The sequence below is a fragment of the Branchiostoma lanceolatum genome, chromosome 1 (genome assembly GCF_035083965.1).
Source record: "Branchiostoma lanceolatum isolate klBraLanc5 chromosome 1, klBraLanc5.hap2, whole genome shotgun sequence".
NCBI classification, from domain to species: domain Eukaryota; kingdom Metazoa; phylum Chordata; class Leptocardii; order Amphioxiformes; family Branchiostomatidae; genus Branchiostoma; species Branchiostoma lanceolatum.
Window position 1 is genome coordinate 4283081 of NC_089722.1, and position 24802 is coordinate 4307882.

General features: G+C 41.0%; 1 protein-coding gene across 2 annotated transcripts in view; it reads right to left on the reverse strand.

The window, feature by feature from the left end:
* LOC136430357 (transcription cofactor vestigial-like protein 2) overlaps positions 1 to 24802 on the reverse strand; it is a 38680-nt gene that overhangs the window by 10450 nt on the left and 3428 nt on the right. The gene's annotated exons all lie outside the window — the stretch shown is intronic.

Sequence of the window (24802 nt, forward strand, 5' to 3'; positions counted from 1 at the left end):
GTCTCTCTCTGACTCACGCCACAGCCGCGGTTTGCCAGAGACATGTCCCTGTAGCGGCGGACTTGACTTTGGTAATGACCAGATGGTGGGCTAACGATGTTCCAAGCAGAAGTGAGGAGATGTTTCGTACTCTTTTTGCAACGTTTCTGTAGTGATAGTGGTTTCTTTCTCGTACCTAGTATCACATAAAGTGATAAAGTCATGTATGTTGCTTAGTAAGAAAGATTTTAAGATCTATTCTATAGTTCTATTTTCACCTTCAAGGTCCTTCTAGTTCAGCATTGTCTTAAACCAGAGAACCAAAAAATTGAATTTGCGTGTACCGTTCAGGGCCGTACAACATCGTCCATGTAGAAAGCCGCTAACAGTTGCTCGGACCCAGTTTCATGTCGATCTCCCATTTCAGCATAGTTCTAACTCAGAGAACCACCAAACGACATTGTTGTGGCCCTAGCGGAGTCCTATCAGTGAAAAACGTCCCCGCTGAAAGCTACTGACAGTTGTTCTGTGCAGACGACCCTTATCTACAAACCCAGCTCCACTCACCCGCGAAATGACGAACCTCCCTACCCATAATGAGGACAATAAATACATCAGAGACGTCCTTTTACGTCGCGGATAATGAAGCTAGACTGACCCGGCTTCGGGCAACGGTCTCCCATAATGTCTACACAGCAAGCCGATGGAACACTTGCCAAGAAAAGTGCTAGAGTTGCGCTTTTGCCACTCTATCACAGCAAGCTTCGGGCAACGGTCTCCCATAATGTCTACACAGCAAGCCGATGGAACACTTGCCAAGAAAAGTGCTAGAGTTGCGCTTTTGCCACTCTATCACAGCAAGCTTCGGGCAACGGTCTCCCATAATGTCTACACAGCAAGCCGATGGAACACTTGCCAAGAAAAGTGCTAGAGTTGCGCTTTTGCCACTCTATCACAGCAAGCTTCGGGCAACGGTCTCCCATAATGTCTACACAGCAAGCCGATGGTACACTTGCCAAGAAAAGTGCTAGAGTTGTGCTTTGCCCCCCTATCACAGCAAGCTTCGGGTAACGGTCTACCGTACTGCCGACACAGCAAGCCGATCGTACACTTGCCAAGAAATGTACCTGAGTTGTGTTTTTGCCCTCCTATGAAAAACGTCTAGTGCATCGTTACGACAGCAAGATTTAGGCAACTGCCAAACTGCCTACACAACGCTTCGAACACTTGCTAAGAAAAGTGCTTAAAAAGTTGTGCTTCTGTCACCCTATGAAAAACGTCTTGTGCATCGTTAACAAACCAACACGGCAGAAGCTTTAGGCAACGGTCTACACTACTGCAGATACACAGCACATCCTTCAACCACTTGCCAAGTGCTAGAGTCGTGCTTTTACCCTCCTTTAAAAGCAACTGCGTAGTGCATCTTTATCAAAACAATACAATAAGGCAAGAAGCTACAATGATACTACTTACGAGCACGCCAAAAGTCCATCGGACACATGCATAGAAAACTTTGAACAATGCAAGTGCTGTTTTATGGCTATTAAATAGAAGAAATACACTGTAGGAAAATAAGCCTTCTACATGTATATTAATGTAAGCTACTGCAAGGGACACCATGTTTTATTTCATTCCTTCGGAGCTCTCATGACCACATAGGTCTTTCCGAACACAATTTTGTGGTCCCAAAGTAACAATGTTCACGCCTTACATGTCCTATAACGGATGCCCCCCCCCCCTTCACCTGAGAACCATGACGCTATGTATTGCATTTGTTTTTGACTCACAGATATAGAAGCAATCTGGTTGGAAATTAATTAGTTCCGGAGCCCACAACTCTTATCCACAAGTACTAAAACGGATGCCCCCCCCCCCTTCACCTGAGAACCATGACGCCATGTTCCTGTTATTCCCTGCGGGGGTTCCTGATCTTACCTGTGAGATACAGGTGTTACCGCGACCCAAGGTCACCTGTTCGGCTCCACCGAGCATTTTAATCAAGACCAGGAGAACCCACAACACCGGCGAACCGCGCTGCCGTCCGGATGTACTCCGGTTCACACGCTATGGGACAACATATGGGCAGCTCATACCACTGATTGGTCTAGGAATCGTTCAGCTGAATTTATAAATGAAATATTCTAATCAAGGGACACTTGCAAGTTGTCGGTGGATATGTTCTACAAATTAGTAGTTTCCTTCCCCATTTTATACATTCGAAACATCACTTACGTTGACGATATAACTTTAACACACGCTAAGTGTCAACAAATGTCAGGTTTATACCACTGTGTGTGACAGTGTATAGATCTAGGTGTAGGAATCGTTAAGCTGAATTCATAAAAGGATTATTTTCATCAAGGAAGAATCATTTTACGCGAGAAACGTTTGCAAGTCGTCTGTGCAAACTAGCCAACTATTCGATTAGAAGGGAGTCCACTGCAGGTAAAGTACCGAGATGTCACACAATTTACGCTGAAACACAAAGCAAATTAACATTTAGATCTTATCAATAAAACAAATGGCTTATGTTGACGATATCACCTTTACACACACTATGCGTGAACATGTGTTCGGTTTGTACCAGTGTAACTCATACGGACAGGTCCAGGAACAGTTAAACAGACTGGAATGTTGGTGGAAACGCCAGACAGATTAGAAATTTCCTTTCGGAGTAAAATGAACGTCCCTCTTTTACTACAGACAGGTATTGCGTGGGAAATCTAAAGATTTATTTTGCAAGATTTCATCGATAAGAAACGTCCTTGCTACCAAGTCTGAACCAAAGTGTATGGCGTAACCAATATGGCGGTGATTCCAACAGAGTTTATATTGTAACGTCCAATCCAACCTTCACAGTGCTTTAACATGTATTTGTCGAAGAACAATATTCCAACCTCCCATGAAACTGTTATTTTAAGAAACGGCACTTGAAAAAGAATTGGTTTTAAGATCGTATCTGTATGTTGCTTTTTCTCAAGTGGCCGAAAATCCGCCGTACTGTGTTAGATATCTGTCTCTGACTTCATTGATAAGACGATATAAACATCTGTGAACAGAAATAATTTCACAATTTTGCGTCCACCGAACAAGAACAATGTACTCCAAATTACGGACCCAAAACTCTGTGATATCATTCTCTTTGAAGCATTAACGATCAAACGTTCCAAACCAGGTGTGGTATACTCAAGTTCAGGTGTTTGTGTACAGGCAAGGCCGTGGGAAAGGTGGCTGTGGCTTCTCAAGGTGAGAAGGTTCATAAGATGACGTACCGTACACAAAGAGTTACCTTCGATAAGGGGGTCTTTTGTAGTCAAACAACAATCAAATTAAACCTGAAAGGGTGCTACAGCAAAATAGTAATTATCATATCATCACGTTTTGAACTAATAACCATATAACCATACTACACGATGCGATATATTGATAATTTGAGTGTTCTTACATGTTCGGGGCTCTTTGTGTCGGTATTGCAAGGGTTCTCCCTCGATATATGTGCGTCAAATAAACATAGTTTAGCTATTTCAATTCTTTATTTCTAGAATCACTTTTAGTCTTTGTAGCTTTATATTATTATTCTCAGATTGTAATCAAATTTTTCTTATCATTTTCTAGATTGTATTTCAAAGACACACTTATAATATGGTGCATTTTGATTTTCTTTACGTGTAATATAGTTTGGCCGGTTGCGGAGTGATAATTACATATCAGCTTGCAAATTTGAATCATGGCTGTCACCTAAAGCTTCACACGCCGTTGTCATCTCTAAGCCTTCACCAAGACTGCGGACTTTACAACCACGCCGTTAATGTCCGCCCCTTATGGAGCATGAAATCACTTAAGGTCCGGGGTTGACCCTCGCACACCTGCACGTACCCTGCGAACGGCTCAGGCTGATGCGACTCGAGCGACGTTTCCATGGCAACGGGAGCCCGAGGTAAAGTTTGATCGCTTGTGACCCCAACGCTAGATTCATCCAGCGACATACACATCCTTAACCCACATTCACACATTTTTTGTCGTGGAATTTTTTTTCCACAGAACTGTCGACAGTTTAGAAGTACGATAGATCCACGATTGTTCCAGGAATGCCCGTAGTTTTCTGTCTGAAACCCGAAATAGGACGAATACGGCCAGACCCTTGTACCGTTTATCTACTAGTGGCCTACAGTTGTAGGAAGAAAACCACAAACCGGGTTTTGATTTTTGATGGAAAGGTTAGCCTACGTAAGTCTTATAGGGGGACAAGTCTTACTCTGATTTACAATTAGAAATCAACATCAACCTTTCGGACTTCAAAATGACGATGCGTTTACAACTGCAACCTTGGCTTGAAGAAAACCACAAACTGGGTTTGATTTTGGATGGAAAAATTAGCCAACGTAAATCTAATAGGGGGACACGTCTTACTCTGAGTTATAATTAGAAACCAACATCAACTTTTCGGACTTCAAATGAGGTTGCGTTTACTACTGCAACCTTGGCATGAAGAAAACCACAAACTGGGTTTGATTTTTGCCTGCAGACTTGCGGTAGTTGAAGTGACACGATCCAGGCTACGGCAGGACGGAACCGGAGCTCCGGGCAGGAACTTCGGCTAGTGGCCGCCATCTTACTGCGCGTCCGATCGACACACCCCGCCGACTTAACAAGGTCGGGTCTGAGGATGTCTGCTCAACCTGGCGTGCGTCAAGGAGGCGTTTCTTAAAGAGCGTGTATTTCTCAAAGGAATTTAGCATCTCTGCCCTCTTGCCCCTTTTTTTAAACTTTTTTTTCTAAAATTCAACTGAAGCCCGTGAGAGTTCCTGGAATAAAACCGTAAACCACTAGGGACGTCTGTGAAACCTGGCGTGCGTAAAGAAGGTGTTTTTTAAACAGCATACATTTCTTAAAAGAACCTACCATGTAAGCCTTCTTGCCCCAATTTTTTTCTAAAATTCTTAGTGCGTTTAAAACTGCAACCATGGCTTGCTACTACGAGTAGTCTGTAGTTGCTCGCAATCGTTTTTGGAAGAAAACCGCAAATTGTGCTTAAGGATGTCCGTGCACCAAGGAGGCGTCCCCGAGTTAAGACCGTGCCTTTCTCAAAGAAACCTACCGCGTCAGGCCTATGTATTTTATGTAGAGCCTTTTTGACACACTATTTTTATTCTACAATTCGTAATTGAAAAGAACAAATTCAACGAACCAAATATTTTGCAATCTGGAACTCACAACACATTCTTTATGATGTTATATACAATTGATGGATTTTATACCATTTTGTATAAATGTATGTATCCATGTATTTTCAGGGATATTGTATGTCATTTTGTTAATGAACTCTTGAAGACTAGTCCCACACCCACATTTTAAAACAGGAGCAAAGTGAGAGGACAGATAAAACTGTCTAACAGATAGACAGTTAATTTGCTTCGTTTTAACTTCAATTCAAGTGGTTGAAAACAAGTACCTTCAAACGCATTGATATCATTGCAACAGTTTTGGATTCGTCTCCCTTTTTTAAACAAGAGCAAAGCCAGAGAAGAGATAAATCTTGTTAAATTGTGCGCCCGCCCCCCTCCCCACAGTCCTGTCGTATCTCAGTCAGCAGGATCTGATTTTAGCCCGTCCGTTCCGGAGGCGGGAAAACGGCAAGAGTCTGCCAACAGGCATGACGTCTGACCAAGGATAGCAGATCAGAGTCAAGATAGACCAACACGCAAAGTTTGGAGACTTTTCAATAAGGCCACTCCAATTTAATTTGTCGGTTCTTGAATTTGAAAAAAATGCTTTGAAACGATGATTCTGAACTGGAATATCAACCAAGTCTGGGTGATGGAAAGTCTCTACCTTGAAAATGTAGTCAAATTCGAGCCCTCTGCTTTCACCTTGACTTACGTATTGCTAAACGTTTACTTGGATCATTTTCCCTGAAGTGAACCACATTGTATTTTTCACATAGTAATTCCATACCTTTAGAAGCACTATGAGATAAAGAAAAACTACACGTAGTTATGGCTTATGTTAGACCGGTTGGTTGATATTGTTTTGGTTCAAGGTGTCGACATTGTTATGTAACATTGGAACGGTAAAAAGAAGATAACGGCTTTAGTTTTTATTTATTTCTTTACAACGTCTGTGAATCAAGAAATGACTTTACTGTGGCCCAAGGCTAGCAGACGTATTTCAAAGTAGATCTCGCTCCAGATATCTCAGAAGAAAACCTTCCGCGTGACGACATGAGCGAGATAGGCAGTCTGGCGTGCAGGAAAACCCACTTCTGGAAAGTGTCTGAACAAATTTGGGGACATGTTTCCCGGCCTTGGCGCAAAAACAACGCGGTTTGTGTCGGGTAATGTTACACCGGGGCCTTGGAATCAACAAAAAACTCACGCAATCGTATATTTTATTAACTTAAACATGTTGACAAAAAGGGAAAGATGTTGCATGCATTTGTACACCTGATGTGAAATAAGGCTTTTCTACGAGCAGTATCTCTCTCACATTGTAATAAATTTCTTGTAATTAGAACGGAAGCATTGCACCGGGGCCTTGCAGTCAACAAAAAACTCACGCAATCGTATATTTTCATAGCCTAGGTGACGTCCTATTTAGTTTACCTTTATAGTCAGGGAACTAACTATGATGGCACCCAAGCTGATATTCTCAGCTATTGATATAAGTGAAAAGGGGCAGAAAAAACAAGTGCACATTGTTAACCTGGTCTTTTCTACTAACGGCATTTCTCCCACATTGCAATAAATTTCTAGTAATCAGAACGGAAGCATTGCAGAATGAGTGCGCATGCGATAGTATAGGAGTGGGGGGGGGGGCACCGCTCCCCTTTTTCTCTAATAAACAAACGTACACCTCCCCTTTCCGTTTACTTATGAAGCGTGAAGGACATACTTAATTTTCTTTGTATTCATGGTCTACAAGTCCGGCTGTTAACGGATATTCTGTAAGAATACAGGTAAATGGGCCTTAGCTGTTAGTGTATTCATCTATTTCAGCCGACAGCGAACAGGATACGTCGTTTTTTAAACCCTTGTCCAACTTAAAAACGATTGTAGGATTACAAAGTATAATACAAATGATCGCATGAGGCTCTCTTTATTTTGGGATTCATTTGTGTCAACGCCCTAATACATAACACGGATATCATTTATGTCTATGTTTTCATTGTCAATATCTCAAGCAAAACGTCACAAACATTGCACTTTTTCCACGAAATGCAGTGGAAATACAAGGTCTATAAGATAAACTAGAGAAGAAAAAACAGTTGAAACCATTCTTTACAAAAAAAAACAGAAAAAGCAATCAGAATATTAAAACACACACTCTCTCTCTCACACACACACACACCCTATCTACCAATTATAGCATTACATCAATCGACGGTTTTACGTGTCTCTAGTTACCAAAATGAGCAACAGAAGCCGCGATTAAATTTGAAAGCAGCGGATAAAATATTCACTCCTCCTGACAAACAGAGAACATCGTTAATACATCGAGCGATAGTCGAGGCGGTAGTTCCATTGTTCCTTCGCGTGACAAATTTAGACTTCATGCCACAGGAGGGGATTAACAGTGACCTTAATCGACAGCGGGGTTATTGTAGTTGTCAGTTGTGAAGCGAAAAACAAACAATCCTCCGGCGTACGGATTAACTAGACCTATCGTGTGACAGTGACACAGTAAAGCTAGTGTCTTATTGCAGCCGCGATGTGTGATGATATTAACATACAGGTGCACCGGGCAGGAGTTTGGGCGGATGCACATGCCGTCGTGTTTTCTAACAAAAGTTCTACATTGCGTTTTAGATCGTTTGGTTTGAATATTTGTGAGTTAAGCAAAGTCATTTTGGGGTTTCTTACGAAAGAAGAACTTTATTGCACGACAATCGTACACGGTACAATGTACATGTATGGCAATAACTGTCAAACATCGTACAAAGTAGATGTACTAAAACAATAAGGGCTAGCATAAGTCTTTGATATAGTGTTTCAATCGAGTGGGCCTAACCATGAGTTTCGGTATTTTTTTCTAATCATAACAAAGCAGTCTTTTATATCTAGCCTACTAGTCATCTACATGATATACAGTGATAGGTGCCAGTGTTGCTGCCCATATCACGTTATATGCCACACATGCTTAAATATCTAAACATGTGCATTAACTGCATCAAACGAACTAGTCATCTTCTTACCGTATTCATGATTTTGTCTGTTTCAGTAAATAGAACGTCCTATTACTGTATTAACTCCCACTCTAAACTCAAACTTGATTTTTGTTCGTTTTAAAAAAACACACACTAAATCGTCTTTTGGGCAACTCTTGTAACTAGCTTGAATTTGTAACTTTTAAACAAAGACGTTCGTTGAATTCTAAGTCCAAGCTGCCTGGTGTTAGCCCCAGGAAGACGCCCTACGGTCGCAGTTATTCGGCCAAGGCCGGTGTGAATAGGCGGGGTAGCCTTCCCGTTCTCACTAAACCTTCTGCACAATTAGCGCCGTACAAATACTGCTATCAATGTCACCTCTAGGTTACAGGGCTCGCTCGTGAGCGTGTCGTCATTTGTTAACGAATTAACTAACAGATAAGAAAAGATTCACGTGCACTGGTATTTGTGGATGGGGATACATACAATTTACCACAAACGCGCGAAAGACAGAAAAAATAGAACAAATTTGTGAATGAAAGTATAGACTCAAGTATGCGTTACCTTTTTGATTCAAATTCAAAACATATCAATTTGGAAACAAAATGCAAGTTTTTTAAGTTATTCGTATCCCTCCAAGAAAAGCATTTCTATCCAATAATTGAATTACCGTGCGAACTACTGCACATAGAAATGCTACAAAAACGTAATGTTCGACACAATACTGTGCCTATATTGTCCCTGGTTAAGCAAAATTGTAGCAACATTTAAACATTTTGAAGCATTTCTGGTATTGAAAAAATCCAAGTGTTCGAAAACGTAAAGCACAGAAATGGATACTTTCTATTCTAGCTTGATTTCATTGAAGCAGCATTTTCCTAACCAACCCCTCTTAAACCGCACTTCCTGAAGTGTCACCAACACAACCTCAAATCAATTCCAGTCCGGAGTTACTGACATCCCCCAAAACAACAAACCCTTAGAGTATAAACAAGTCTGAAACCAAGATAAGCTTTATTTTAAGGCCTTATCCTCGTTTGATTAAGAGTCATTTTCTGAGGTACACCCTCTCGTGTTTTCCTTTACTATTCACAACAACACACAATCTCATAATGTTCCCAAAATTCAAAATTACTGACACTCAACCCCTTTTAGTATGTACCAAGCTGAAACCGAGACATGCGAATGCTTCAGTTTCACGGGCGCTATTCATCTGTTTCCTGAGTTACATCCTCCTCCTTCCCTTTAACACTTCTCACCAACACAACCTCAAATTGTTTCCCATCAAGAGTTTACGACACTCAAACCCACCGAGTATGTACTAAGCTGAAATCAAGGCATGCGAAAGCTGCAATTTCAGACGCTATCCTCTATCGTTTGATTGAGAGCTGTTTTCCTCCTTCCCTTTAACACTTCTCACCAACACAACCTCAAATTGTTTCCAATCCGGAGTTCTTGACACCCGAACCACAACAAACCGGCCGAGCTGTCCGCACCCGGCACAAGCAGCGGCCGGGCCGCATTCCTGCCGGTATCAACAGCCGGGCACGCAGGGCTGATACTTCCGTTACAACCGCTACAACATATACATGTACACCGCTTCTGATACTTGCGTTACAACCGCTACAACATATACATGGACACCGCTTCTGATACTTGCGTTACAACCGCTTCAACACCAGAATGTGGTATTACTTTTGTATTACAGTGACTAAATACAGATAAGCCCGTCCACTTCATTCCGACATTAGACCATGTTTAACAGGCACACAGGGCATGATACTTCCGTTACAACCGCTACAACATATACATGGACACCGCTTCTGATACTTGCGTTACAACCGCTTCAACATATACATGGACACCGCTCTGATACTTGCGTTACAACCGCTTCAACACCAGAATGTGGTCTCTTTTGTATTACAGTGACTAAATACAGATAACCCCGTCCACTTCATTCCGACATTAGACCATGTTTAACAGGCACACAGGGCATGATACTTCCGTTACAACCGCTACAACATATACATGGACACCGCTTCTGATACAACTACATGTTCACCGTCTCTGATACAACCGATACAACACACACATATACACGGCTTTTGTCACAACTTAGAACTGTAGTATTGCTTTGTACAATTCGCCTCCCGGTATCAACAGCGCTAGCCGGGCATGCAAGGCCGATACTTCCCGTCAGAGTTACAGCCGCGGTGGAACGAACAACACATGCATGTACACCACTTCTGTCACAACCCAGAACTGAACCACAAAAATGAGTTAGCTATAGATGCACATAAATGCATCCCCTTTCCTGCCCGGTACCAACATTTGGGCACGCAGGGCATGATACTTCCGTTACAACCGATACAACATATACATGTACACCGCTACTGATACAACTACATGTGTACAGCATCACATTTATACGAGATACAGGTGCAAGTCGTCCACTTTTTAACAATCGCTACAGTAGATGATACTCTTCAGTCCCAACTCAGAACTGTAGTATTGACTTCTGGACTAGAATAGCTAGATACTCAAGAAAGTCGTCCACTTTCCTCCCGATATCAATTGTCAGGGTAAACTTACAACACCCTACTAGGTATACAGCGATATACGAGAAAATCATCATCAAAATCTTGCTATAGTATATAGTCCTAAACCACCACACGGTATATTGAATACATAGGCAACGTTAAAGCACAGCTGGTGCGGACTGTTGAATGTACGGATCATTTCAACGAGCAATTTACGCTCTTTATTAAATACTTGTCGGCTATTTGTGACACTCTGTTTGCAAAATGAAGACGGCGGCTTGTTTGTAAAATAGCCAAAGGTCCAGGGTTCGAGTCAATCGTATCAAAACGGTTTCATACACTGATTTGGAGGGTTTTTTCTCCTTTATTTCTTGAATAAATTCATTTCATTTCATTTTATCCGATGATTAGGCTCTTTGCGACCCGGATTAATCGCCTTCGGTTCATGCATCTGTCGGTAGATTTCTCTCGCAAATTATCCGTACAACCTCTAAAACCGGCCCAAAAGGCAAATTTATATACATGAAATGTATAGGTAAAATATGTTTAAGAAACAAACACCGAAATAGACCCCCGAACAATTCGGCAACACATGTTTGAGCAGCAAGGGCTGTTATTCATTTTCCAATGACGACAACACCAAAATATAGTACCAAAACCTTAATGAGAAAACCGATCATGTAAACCCACTAATCTAGAGAGATAATCGACTTAACTCACATCTGAGACCATATTCAGCGTAAATAGATACACCGGACAATTTTGAGCTGGATAGGTCGATGTTTTTTTCGCAAATTTTGCCATACGTAAAGGTTGCAGGTTGTTTAAGGGCTACTAAAACTGTGAGCTGTAAAATGACTCGCGTTATTAAAATGTAGAGAGATAAAAAGGCTTGAAAACACACCAAAAATTAGATACAGTGTGAGTAAGTACGCCAGACAATCTTGAGCTGGATAAATTGGTGTTTTTTACTATATTTCCGGACACGACGGCGATGGGTTATTTCAGAACGGCGTACGGTACTCGCCAAGCAGAGGAGTGGGTCCGACGGTTTTTTTACGTGTTTCTATGCGACTTTGTCGGGCTTTCTACTCTGTCATGCTTTTCTTATCTGCTAGTGAGATTTTTTTTAAACACGACAAAGTAGAAAGCCGGACAAAGATGCAAAGACGCCTAAAAACACGTAAAAAAACAGCCGGGCCCACTTCTCTGCTTGGAGAGTAGGCGCACGGTACCGAGCCGAACCCGCGCCGCGACAGTCCTGAATATTCACCTCGCCTCTCCTTCCCCGCACTTTAGCTCAATCCACGGGAGCATCTCGAGAATGAAAGTCGGGGTTTAAGCAGGTCTAGAGTCACGCGAGGAGGAATTCCAGAAAAGCGCCGAGTATTTTCCGTCCGTCTAGAAATGTTAGCGCCGTGAGGAAAAAAAAACTCTGAATAAGTTCATGTAATTTTCATCCCAACCGAGCGCGAGCTGGAAACAAGTATAGCTCCGGGGAGAAACTCATCTGGACGCGAGATGCAAATGCTCTGTCCAATCTTTTTCTCCGGATTTTTCTGCGAAGATTGGACATTAAGGCAAAATGAAGCTTTTAAGTTGATCAGAGTACTTATTGTTACCATCTCTAAACACACAAAAAGCTCTAAACATGCTCACTAGAAGATATCTCGCCAAAGAATAGTGGTAGTTAATCTAGAGCTGTATAAAATATCCCCATGTTTTCTTCTCGCTTTTCATGAAAAATTAAGACAAGGCGGAGAGATTGAAAATCGACAGGTCATTCTTATTTTTTTTTGTAACGGTTATAGAAAAGGAATAATTGAATGTTCCTTCACCTGAGAACAGTACCAGTGGAAATGAATCTTAAGCTCTGTAATCTTAGTCACATGTAAGTAAAACATATCTGTAGTCGAGGAGCCCTGATTGACGCCTTACTTTGATGACAAAATTTTTCTTTTAAACAACGTTATTTCAAGAGGTAACAACAACATCTCCACATGCAAGCTAGACTTGCGAGACCACATGGCATAATGATGATGTAAAGTAAGGCGGTAACTAAACTATACCGGGCAAACCCTTTTCAACGTATATTAGAATAGCAGAAAAGAAATCGGCGCTTCCTAAAACATTATTGGGAAACCCCCAAACGTGTTTTCAACCACTACTGTTCCCTTTTCCTTACCCAGAGGGAAATGTGAAGTATTGTCAGAAGCACAGCCCCGGTTCTGTGTACGATCTGCATTAATTTTACACCTTGCGCGGCCTCGTGCCTGTAAGGCGGCGCGCAATGAGCGGTAAGGCCGGGAGACCCGCGCTTAAACCTTCGCTGAACTGCCCTGATTTCATGGGGTACAGACGACTGGAGTAATGTACATATGATCTTAGGATTGTTCCCTGTGCCTTTCAAATCTTGTCAATCTTGGATTTAATCTTGTTATGTCCATTATAATATCTACAAGAACATAAAAGGTATATATATACACATTTACTCAACAGACGCAAGAATACAAAGTTTTTTTAACATGTTACCGTATATATACATGTAAGTCTATTCTTCTAATGACTATGATATTGCATGTTAAAATCACGTTGTATACCCTATGCCTATGGTGTTCACGAAGGACGTTTAACACACAAGGTAATCCCCGTTTTTATGTTGACCTCCAAGTAGGTGTAAATAAAGTGATCTCGGAAACGTTGTCTTAGCAGGAAGACAACGCCCTGCCTTATGACACCTTAGGGTCGTCATGAAACCTTCGCCAACTTTCTTATTTCTCACCTAACTTTCTTAAAGATTGGACATCTTAAGAGCGATTTGTCATGAAGGTTTTACATTCAGGTAAACAATATTTAACGACGATTCAATTCAGAACGAACCAACAATTGAGAACAACATAACACGTGACTACTCTAGTCTAAACCCTGACACTAAAACTCTAACTTATTTGGCTTGACATCTTTTTCTGAGACAGTGGAAGACGAAAGATCCCATTTCCTTGTAATATGTAGGTTCTGCGATGAGAATAGTTCTCTTGATCGACTATTCCACGAAGCGAGGACACAAAGGGACTTAAGTTCTGAGTGGACCGCTCCGTCTGTGCGACTGAGCCGGCGGGATTGTGCGCTAACCCCGCCGGAATGACAAACTGGACACGGGAAACGCCCGGAAAATCATACAAGAGATTTTCGCCATAATCTCTGCCTATTTTCGCCTTTTGCCGCATCATTAGTGGAGAATAATACATGGAAAGCACCGTACAAGGGCTGAGGCTGTCACTATGAGACCAAAATCCCAAACAAACAAACATAAATGGTTGTTTTCTATGCAGACTATACCTACATCTACTGACACTGGCGTTTGGCCTCACAGGGTTGTATTAGGATATTAGAGATTCACGTATGTTAGCCTATATCGTTTAGTAAGTATAGGGTTTTTAGATTGGTTTTGTATTTCCATTCTTTTGTTGAGCAAAGGACACTATATGATGTCCTTGGTTGACCGTACGAAGGTCACTGCTTTTTGTTGTGTCAATGAAACTTCTTGTCTTTCTAAACTGTAATTTTTTAGTATCCGTATCCGACAAAATGAAGTGAAATGACATAATGTTGCCATTTTGACTCCCTTTCCAGATCATTGTTTCTCAAATACAGCATTAGACACAAAGCAAAACAAAGATGAATTGTTGTTTTCTATGGCGACTATGCCAATAGTTTATAAGTATCCGTATCCGACCGAATGAATTAACATAACGTTGCCATTTTGAAGTCCCTTTCAGACCATCATTCCTTCTCATATACAGACATCAATAAAATCTTTAATCGTTTTCCAAAACGCATAACCAACCGACGCTTCCTGCGTACATATCACAAGAACTCCACTGATTGACACTATTGCCACTTCGACGTCCTTTTCATGCAATTAGTGCCATTCATACACAATGCTATCTATACTCACGTCACATTACGCCATATTGTGAACATGTCCGCCTTTGTGGACTCGTAATGAAGCTCTTTGTCGATAACCTTTCCCACGACTCGAACTAACCTCCATAGAAGGCTTTACCAGAGTCGCTATTTTTCCCTGATTCCGTCCTATTGTCTGACTGCTACTGTGTTCCGTGTTTTGACAACATTGGTGAAAGGTAGCGATCACATTTGGCGAACAATTTTGATGCCGTAACTTTTTCGATCGGGCTGCTACAGAACCAACCGCCGACAAAGAACTACGACAGTCTTTTTCGTAACAAGACGGCTGAGTTATGTACGACAAACGCCCGACTGTCCAAAGATTGCCCTCAGTTTGGGATCGTACGATGATCGCACGACGAATGAATGCATGAATGAATGAACTTTATTCCTCGACAATTGTACATGGCACAATGTATAGCAACTATGACAAGGCAATCAATACAATGAATACTAAACTGCTTTATTCTAAAAACTTTGACGAGAATATGGATGTACTGACATAATATACGTTAAACGTTTCTGTCTGTTACAATTCAGTCTCTCTTTTTTAAAGCGCTACATATGTATTGGCCTAAGTATGTAGATATGGTGTCGGGGCATATTCATTGATTTTCGTCTATCTACAGTATATGCGGGAACTGCCGTTAGAAAATAATATTCATCTATATATGTGATCGGCCGGGTTCGCAATATCAAATCGCAATATCAAATCTCCGACCGAGTCTGCCAAAGTGGAACGACTTTTCTTTGCCGTCTTGTTCACTTCTCAGCGCAAATAAAAAGTGACAAAGACCGGATCATACCAGCTTATGTTATCCAAACAGCAAATTCCCAGGAATCTTTCAGTTTTTCAGCAGCTCGTGTTAGGTGAAACATGTTTCTAAGTATAGACCTTTCTGATAACTAAATCTGAAAGAAAACTGTACATCTTCCTAAGCGCGGTTTAACATTTTTCGACAAGCCGTTACTTCGGTACACCGGAATACTCTTTGAAATTGTTAGAAAATAACTGAAATCATAAACATTTATCTTTCTGATTTTCTTAGCGTGGGTCTATTTACTTTGTCAAAATGACAAACCCAAGTCAAACAATTTTTTTCGGGACGTTTTGCCCCCTGAATCACCCAGAAATGGATAGATAGCAACCGGACCCTGTTAAGGATCTGTTTCATAACTGGGGAGTATATCTGTGTGTACTTGGAAAGATGTATGTAACAGCGATTGAAAATGAGCAGGTTTTCCTGTAGCACCCGCCATAGGACAGCCTCTCCCAGCCTCTGTAGCACACCTGTTCCGCAGAATCAGACATCACGACGCGCCCAGACGTGATTTGTTTATTTCTGGGCGAGTTTTGACAATTTCCGAGTCGCAGGAAAAGGAAACGACAGAAGTACTCGTGTTGCTGCGGGCGGTGATCTGACGTCTGGACTCCTCCGGGGTAAATGCACCAGACGATTTCTTCTCACAAACAACTTGGCACACAAATATGTCTGAACCGACTCGATACAAGGGGCCATTGCTGCTCTAAAAGTGAAGATCTACATTTAACGTTAGAGAGGCATAACTACTGTACCGCTAATTCTTCCTAAAACCATTGTGCAATGTACTTCCGACTTTGTTTATCCGTCTGATTTTCTCACCGTTAAATGCACCAGACGATTGCGACTCGCACAAACAACTTGGGCACACAAATATGTATGAATCTTTTTGACAGAAAACTCAGGTCGGTCTTAAAAGTGAAGAAAATAATACCTAAGACTGCTTTACAGTCGATTTTGTTGTCTTTTACATTGAAAACATCCGTCTGGTTTCCTTACAACTAAATGTACCAGACTATTGCGACTCTCACAAACAAGTCGCGCACACAAATATGTATGAATTCGAAGCGACTCGATCGATAGAATCTGTATCTGTATAGCCGGTTTAACTGCCATTCGGCCTAACACACCAGCTTCTGCATCTGTATCTGCATATAGCAGGTTTAGCCATCCTTCGGCGTAACACACCAGCTTGGAATAGAAGCCGATAGAAGGGGCCATTGCGGCTCAAAAAGTGAGGAAGCAGAGATGCATAAAACAATTGTACATCTAATTTTCCTAAAAGCACTTTGCAAAATACTTCCGACTTTGTTTATTCGTCTGGCTTTCTCCTGGTAAAATGTACCAGACGATTGCGCTTGTCACAAACAATTTCTGCAGACAAAGATCCTTCGATCTTTGATGGTACACAAGATGGTAGGGCGGCTTCAAAAGAGAAGACTAAAAACTTATTAGACAGCTGTTGTTTCCTTAAAACCATGATGACCATGACTCTATTTATCCGTCTGGTTTCCTCACCGTTAAATATTCGAGACGGTCGGGCCTCTCACAAACTAGTGCTGCTCACAAATACATGAACCGATTCGATAGAAAAGGGCACTGTGGCTAAAAAACAAACAAACAAACAAATGAAGTAGATAAGACTACAGACCAGTAGAAAGCTATTTTTAATACCATGTTACCCATGACTTTGTTTATCCGTCTGGGTTCCTCCCCGTAAAATACTCGAGACGTTTTCTCTTCACATAAACAAGCTGCACCCACAAATATGGGCTGCATGTAAACCTTTGACAGAAAGGGGTGGGGCGGTATTAAAAAAACTGAAGGCGTAAATGAGGATGGAATTTTTCGACAGCTTTATAAACCCTTATGTCTTCCTAAAGCAATGATGTGTCAGACTGTCTCGTAATAACCAATTTTTTTCCCATGGAGAACAAAAATATGCGATTAAAATTCATTTTTTTTGCATTTTCGGAAAATAATCTGATTTTTTTCATGTATTTTTCAAAGAAAAATAGACGCAACCGTTAAGTTAATGTCGATCGGATGGACATCTGAAACGTCTGATATTTTCATATCATAATCCAGTGGTATATGTTAAACTAACATTTTATTTTCTATCACTGTAGCTTTACACACACTACAACACATTTGCCAGTGAGCTCCATCCCAATACTGCTTGTACTACGTGTATTTGCTTTCCCTATTGCGTGTATCCTGTGTTTGCCTTAGTCTTGTGCTCGGCACGTGTTGTACGACATGTTTATTCTCAGTTTCAACGCGCGAAACTATATCTATATCTGAAGCAGAAGTACAGTCGCTTGGACAAATGCTGTGCAGCCAATTTGGATTTGTATTGTACAAACATTTACCGAAAGAAGCCTATCTATACATTCTTGTTGAACAGTTTTAGTCCACGCAAATGTTACTGACTTGCTTTAAATACGTACGCGCCTACTATTTTCATTTTCAATGACTGGTTTTCTGACATTCGTCGAAAGCGCAGTAAATGTTTAAGTGGCGTTTCGGTACGTCTGACTCAGCAGAAGTCGTTTTGAATTGTTCTGATTACTCCATAAGACGCCAGACTCCCGAGAATGCCCCAAACGCGCAGTGCGCCTCACCTATGTTAAGCGCTATGGAACATATGTTAAACACTAGAGGGCATACATACGAGTCAACATAATCGGCAGCGCTTCCGGAATGAAATAGACTCTTCCACAAATTTGTCCAGAATTCAGGAAGTATAAAAGTCTTCGGTCAACCTCAGTTAGCAATGAAACTAAGAGAGGAATAATTATTTGGTTCTACCCAATAGGCCTTAGAAAATATCAGCGATCGAATCTTTACTCCGAGGATGAATAATCATACATGTATGCTCTGTGTAAAACATACACCTCAGTTGAGAATAATCATTGCATTCTCATAACTGCGTTAAAAAAATTTTCATTGTGACTTTTCGATTTTATCCCTCGTCTTTTTATGTCCTACAAAAATCATACAAGGGTCGATACGGTACTTTTGATTTGAGAATATCTATACTTCTGTACACAAGTTTTCTGTCCAGTTGGTAACATACAAAATGAACCCGCATTCGTTTAGAATAAACGTTGACAGACAGCATACCATAGGCTTGGTTTAGAGTCTGATTAAATGAAAGTGTGTTTTGTTCTTTCCTGTTGTTTTTCTTTACCGTGCCCGAGCGAAGTCGGTACCTTTTACTGAGAATGTACATGTACTTACATGTACATGTGGGTAAATGGTAACATGCAAAATGTACCCCGAACTTTAGTATTCATTTCAAATAAACGTCCACGGACAGTATATTATAGCTTTATATGTTTAGAGTTTGATTAAGACTTTGTGTTTTTTCCTGATGTTCTTTTACCGTGCCCGAGTGAGGCCGGTACCTTTTTTTTCTGAGAATACATTCACGTAAATATAGATAAATGGTAAAATAGAATGTACCCCGAACTTAAGAATTCGCTCACGGACAGCATATTAAATGCTTCGCATTTGATTTAGATTTTATGTTTTCTTTCCTTGTGCTTTTCTTTACCGTGCCGGACCGAAGCCGGTACCGGTAAGGCACGGCGCCAAATCTGGCGCGCAAACAGGCGGGAAGCGAGAATCGGCGCCCGTCCAAACAGGGGCTATTTATTGACGGGGCCACATTCAACACCGGGGCAAGACATTCTTCCACCGGGGGGACGCCAATTGTCGCCTACCCTCTAAGGACTTTCCCGAACTCGCTCGGTCAAGTCTAGTTAATACTGCAACTATAGTCTTGTCAGTGGACATTTTGGGACTGGACTATTAGCTCTAATGTACAATTATTGAAATTACAGGTGAACGTATTTGTTGGTAGTTACAAAATGCATTTACTTGAAATAAACATTCACGGAAAGCATGTTATGGGGTTCGAATTGGATTTAGAGTTTGTGTTTTATTTCCTAAATACTCCAGCTACAGTCTTGCTAGGGACATTTTGGTACTCTACTAGTAAACTATAAGTTCAGATGTAGAATCTAACAATCATTGAAATTACATGTGATCGCAAATGTAGGCATTTACAAAAAGTATTTTGCTTAAAATAGGCCACGAATTTGATTTAGAGTTTGTGTTTGTTCTTAAATACTCTATCTACAGTCTTGTCATAGGACATTTTGGGACTGTATTATGCGTTCGTATGTAGAACTCAAGTGAACAATCACTGAAATTACATGTAAGCGTCTTGACTTCTTAACCTTGCCGCAACCCTAAGGCCACACCTGGACAAAACATGGCCCCTTAAGACAATTTGTGAGTACTTGTACGAAATACAACCTCTACATTCTTATAAGCAAGTATTATCAAGATACAGGTAAACGCTTTGATAGACTTATTTTGCCACAACGCTAACCAAACCGCTACACCTGGCCGAAACGTGTCAATTCTGCGGCCACTTGTAGCAAACACCCCCTGACTGGTCCCGTCAGTGTGAAGTGGCCGCAGTCGTCACTAGAGATAGCACCCAGGCCTGCCCGTACTCAGTCAGGTCTTTGCGTGAAGTGGAGTCTTTACTGTGAGCGTTATACACCAGATGGTACCGTGCACTTGGACTTGTCACCACTATAACTTACAAACCGTCAATATCATTCAGAATTCGGAGCCGCGCAAGGTAAAAACATCGCTTTTACAGGCAGTTTTTGTAAGAACTACCGTTGATGATATACATGCTATATACCAAAATGTGCCGTGCACTTGGACTTGTCACCACTATAACTTACAAACCGTTAACATTCAACAGAATTTAAAAGCTGCGTTAAGAAAACTTCTAGAGACATCAAACATTTCGTGAGGACTGATGACTACAATTGATGGCGTACATATGGCACATCGCATGTCACAACTACAACTTACAAACCTTCAATGTTGTTCAGAATTTGGAGCTGCGTAAGGTAAAAACTTCGCTTTTACAGGCAGCTTTTGTAAGAAATACCGCTGATGATATACATGCTATACACCAGATGTTTCCCTGGACCTGGACTTGTCAAAACTACGACTTAGAAACCGTCAATGTTGTCCAGAATTCGGAACTGCTTTTACAAACCAGACCGCCACTTTTTAATCAAAGAATACCAACAAGACAAGCAAGACAATTTGTCATTTTACAAATGAAATACAGAATGTCATAAGCTAGTCTGTTTTCAAAAATAATTTGTTACTGAAATATATATTTTAACATACCGAACACCACGTCCTGAAATACTCCTAAGTCCTAACTACGCAATCTTTCATCAATGAAAAACTAGCACCAAAATTGTACAGAGTTCAATAAAATATTGATTGAAAGTGATACAGGGTATCTTATAAGAGCTACGTTCGGTGATTTCCAGCGTTTTGTCCAGGTACGAACACACGACGTCGTGTCTTCCTTTCCCCTCACCTGTTTTGCACAGGTAGCACACAGGTACAGTCGGCAGGTAAAAGGCACCGGCTCTTAACACGACACCTGGATGACATGTCTCCACATCTGTTTAAAGACAGGTGTGTCGTGTGTGCGTGCAGCGTGCATCTCCAGGTGTGATTGTCTTTTTTTCAGGTATTTTCCCCGATCAAGGTGTATCTTAACAAGCTCTGCTGCTATCATTTTCAATTCTTGACTTTATCTAAACGATACTAGCTAGGACAAAAATTGAACAAAGGTGAAAACAATTTAAAGACACAATTAGCAAATATTTATTCGCACTGTGAAACGTTTGTAATATTGTAGAATATAAGCTCAAACTGCATGGTCGGCGGTACTACGCACAAAAAGAACAGCGACCGCAATATTTAACAATAGAAAAGACAACCCACACCATATGGTAGTTAAAATCAGTCCTAAACACCCTAGAATCTCCCCAAAACGTTTCTTAATCCGTTAACCTGTTTAACACTTTACTGAAGACATTCTTAACGTTACGTTCAAACATATGTTACGAAAACTGCATGAATATAAAAAGCACTGACAATATAACATCGCTATGCATGGATGGGACTTAACTCAGTGTCTATCGTACCAAGGACACAAAAGGTCTTAAATCTTACAAATCTTTTAGAGGGGATACACTTGGATAACATCTGCCTAGACGTTCTAAAATACCCTCGTACTAAAACTCAGACATGCCATGGACCCCCACTCTATTCTTACGCAAGATTTCGACCTAATACACTTTAACATAATACTAGTACACGAACAAAAATACCCCCGTACTAAAAACTCCGGCATGGACCCCCCACTATATGCTTACTACATTTATGTTTTCTACCTATAACATGATATATGAAGTTAAGCATATGTATGTAGTCCAAAATACCCCTGTACTATGTACTCAGACATACAAATGTATACACCCACTCAATGATTATGTACCGTCTATCCTCACACAGGGAAATCCGGATGTTATACCATTACGTCTTTGAAATAATGCGCGAAGCCAATACAGTCAGAAATGCCCTCGTACTATTTGATTAGACATAGACAACCCTATGATGAGGTATAACTATCCGTATATCTGTATGCATGTATGTGGGATATATATATATATTACTTCTTTAATATGATGTACGAAGCCAATACAGTCCGAAATAATCTCTTATTACATGCCTAGACATAGACACCAAGTCTATGATTAGGTATACATAACCATATATCGGTATAGCCAGGTAAGTTATACCTATTACGCCGTTGAAATGACTCGACAAACCCGGAGATCTGGGAAGAATCGGCCTCAATCCTCCGCGCTAAACACTTCAAGAGATCGCAAAATCCCGCACAAAGCTCCGGTATTTTCCGCTCCCGTTTTATGTAACGCGATGTTGTTGTTTTTTTCATGAAATGCGAGGGACATTTGGTGTATGGACGAAACTACAAGCAATTGAGCCACATCGGTTTTGCCTAATAATATAAGTTTAGGAAATGGACAAGATAATTTTGACAATTCAACGTATACCATGACTGAATGAAATTCGATGCAAGCAGATACTATCTTTGATATTTCTATAGCGGTATACGTTGATATGTGTGCGAAGACCATTTGATATTTTGTCTGTTTAAATCGTAGAAATGCGTATGTATGTGTTTGTAGCTTTGACGATTTCTAAAAGGCACACCGTCGCTTGATATAGGTCTATTATACGCGTTCTAACCCAGACGCCGCCCTGGTTTACCTACTAGACAACACACCAGTCTCGCCTATCGAGGCTTGAAATCACAATGAGTTTTTATCAGTTCTAACATTATACACTTGTGGTTTTTCTGGGAATGCTACACAGTATATTTGTATCACACAAAATCTAATTTTGGTCTCTGTACTGTCCCTGAGCGAAATCGCCGTCCGTTGTAAGGCAATATAACACATCTCGAACCTTAAAATGACGTAGAATTATTACCAGTCGGTGTTTTTACTAGGTTGAGTTGTCCTCGTGTACTGCGAGCCGGCGGGCCAGGCTGCATGCGTATATTTTTTGAAGCCCGGTTTTGGTAAATAAAAACGATGTAAAGCAATATAACTCGTCTCAAAGCTTAAAAACGACGTTGAATTTTCACCAGCCCGTGTTTTTACTGGGTTGAGCTGTCCTCGTGCTCTGTGAGCTGGCGGGGCCTGACTCCATGTGTATATTTGGAAGCCCGGTGTCGGTAAATACGGACGGTATAAAGCAATATAACTCGTCTCAAAGCTTAAAAACGACGTTGAATTTTCACCAGCCCGTGTTTTTACTGGGTTGAGCCGTCCTCGTACTCTGTGAGCCGGCAGGGCCTGACTCCATGTGTATATTTGGAAGCCCGGTGTTGGTAAATACGGACGGTATGCGGGTGTTGACTCGCGAGACGGTGCTGGGAGCCCCGGCGGGGGCACATGCCTCCCCTGCCCCCGGAGATCAGCGCATTCCTCCCCGGCTATGGAGGGAACGCCGCGAGGATTTCTTCGGTCACAAACTACGGATTTCTCGCGCGTTTTAGTAACATAGTATCTGTAGTACTCACTACTTAGTGTTGGTTACGTTAGTAGTACACGCGTTCTAATCATATAGCTTTCAAATTCGTAAATATGTGCTAAGAATAACAGTATCATCTGAACAATATTTCGTGGCGACATGACATTATTTCGGATATCTATACCCCATTAATACTGACTTCTTTCTGACATTGTTTTGTATATAGTATCTGTAGTACGCACTTCTCTTTACAAGCCGTCCACACTACATGTATATGCGAAACTGCATAAACCATTTAGTTACTTTAAACACTGCGTTCTACGATATTGCTCTATATTACCATTGTTATATCATTTATTAAGTTAATTTTCTTAGTTGTATGTAGCACTGTTAAGATAAGCTATCAATCTTAGTGCAGTGCCATATAGCCCTTGTCTTAAAGCAAATAAAAGAAATTTAAAGACTGCTTTGTTATTTTGGTCGGTCTAATTCGGTCCATCGCGTGACCCCACTATCACTGTCACTCGGTCCTTATTGGCTAATTAACACGCGTTTCTGTCCGTCTAGAATCGTTCGTTCCGACTCCAGTATTTAATAGAGTAGACGAAATTGTACACTCGGCTTTAAATAAACAAAGGGGTGTTGAAAGCTTGTCCTTCTAAATCATTTACGGATACCTAATCATGACGTGTCCTCGCTTGCCTTGTCTTTTTTGCCGATCTTATGTCAGGTTTCTTGTATTAAAACAAATGGTAGATTTAAGGTTTGTTTGCGTACATCTTAACCTAATATCACATGCTGAAAGCTGTATTGAAAACGTTGCTCTCATCTATATACGGTGACACTTTATACAAAGACGATATATTGTAAATACAATCTCATGATTTCAGTCATTGACTTTGTCTATCATTCAGAGTCTCACTTAAGCAAGTTATGCAAAGGAATAGGGCCCTCCCACCCCTTTGTCTTGAATCGTCCTGTAGAATTAAGTGATTTCAAATATCTCCTAACCCTAATGTTATTTGTTGATTGCTAGTTTTCTATGTTGGCGAACATTGTATGTGACGACCTTTTCCACAAAGACAGTAAATGTTACATGTTTATGGCCGACCCACTAGCCCCACCTTCCCCGAAATCTTACAACAGAAGTCTTAAGTGTGTTTGTCCAGCCTAATATCACATGACAATAGCCGTATTTCCCTATGTATTTTACACAAAGACGATCTCTACTATATGTTTATGATTGAATCGCTAGCAACCCCCACCCCCTTGCTCCACTCTAACAGTCTTTGCTTTATACATGTCCGCTGTCAAATCTAGAAAGGACAGACATTTATATTATTTGCAAGTAGTTCATTTAACACTTCTAACTTGCTTCTGACGACGTT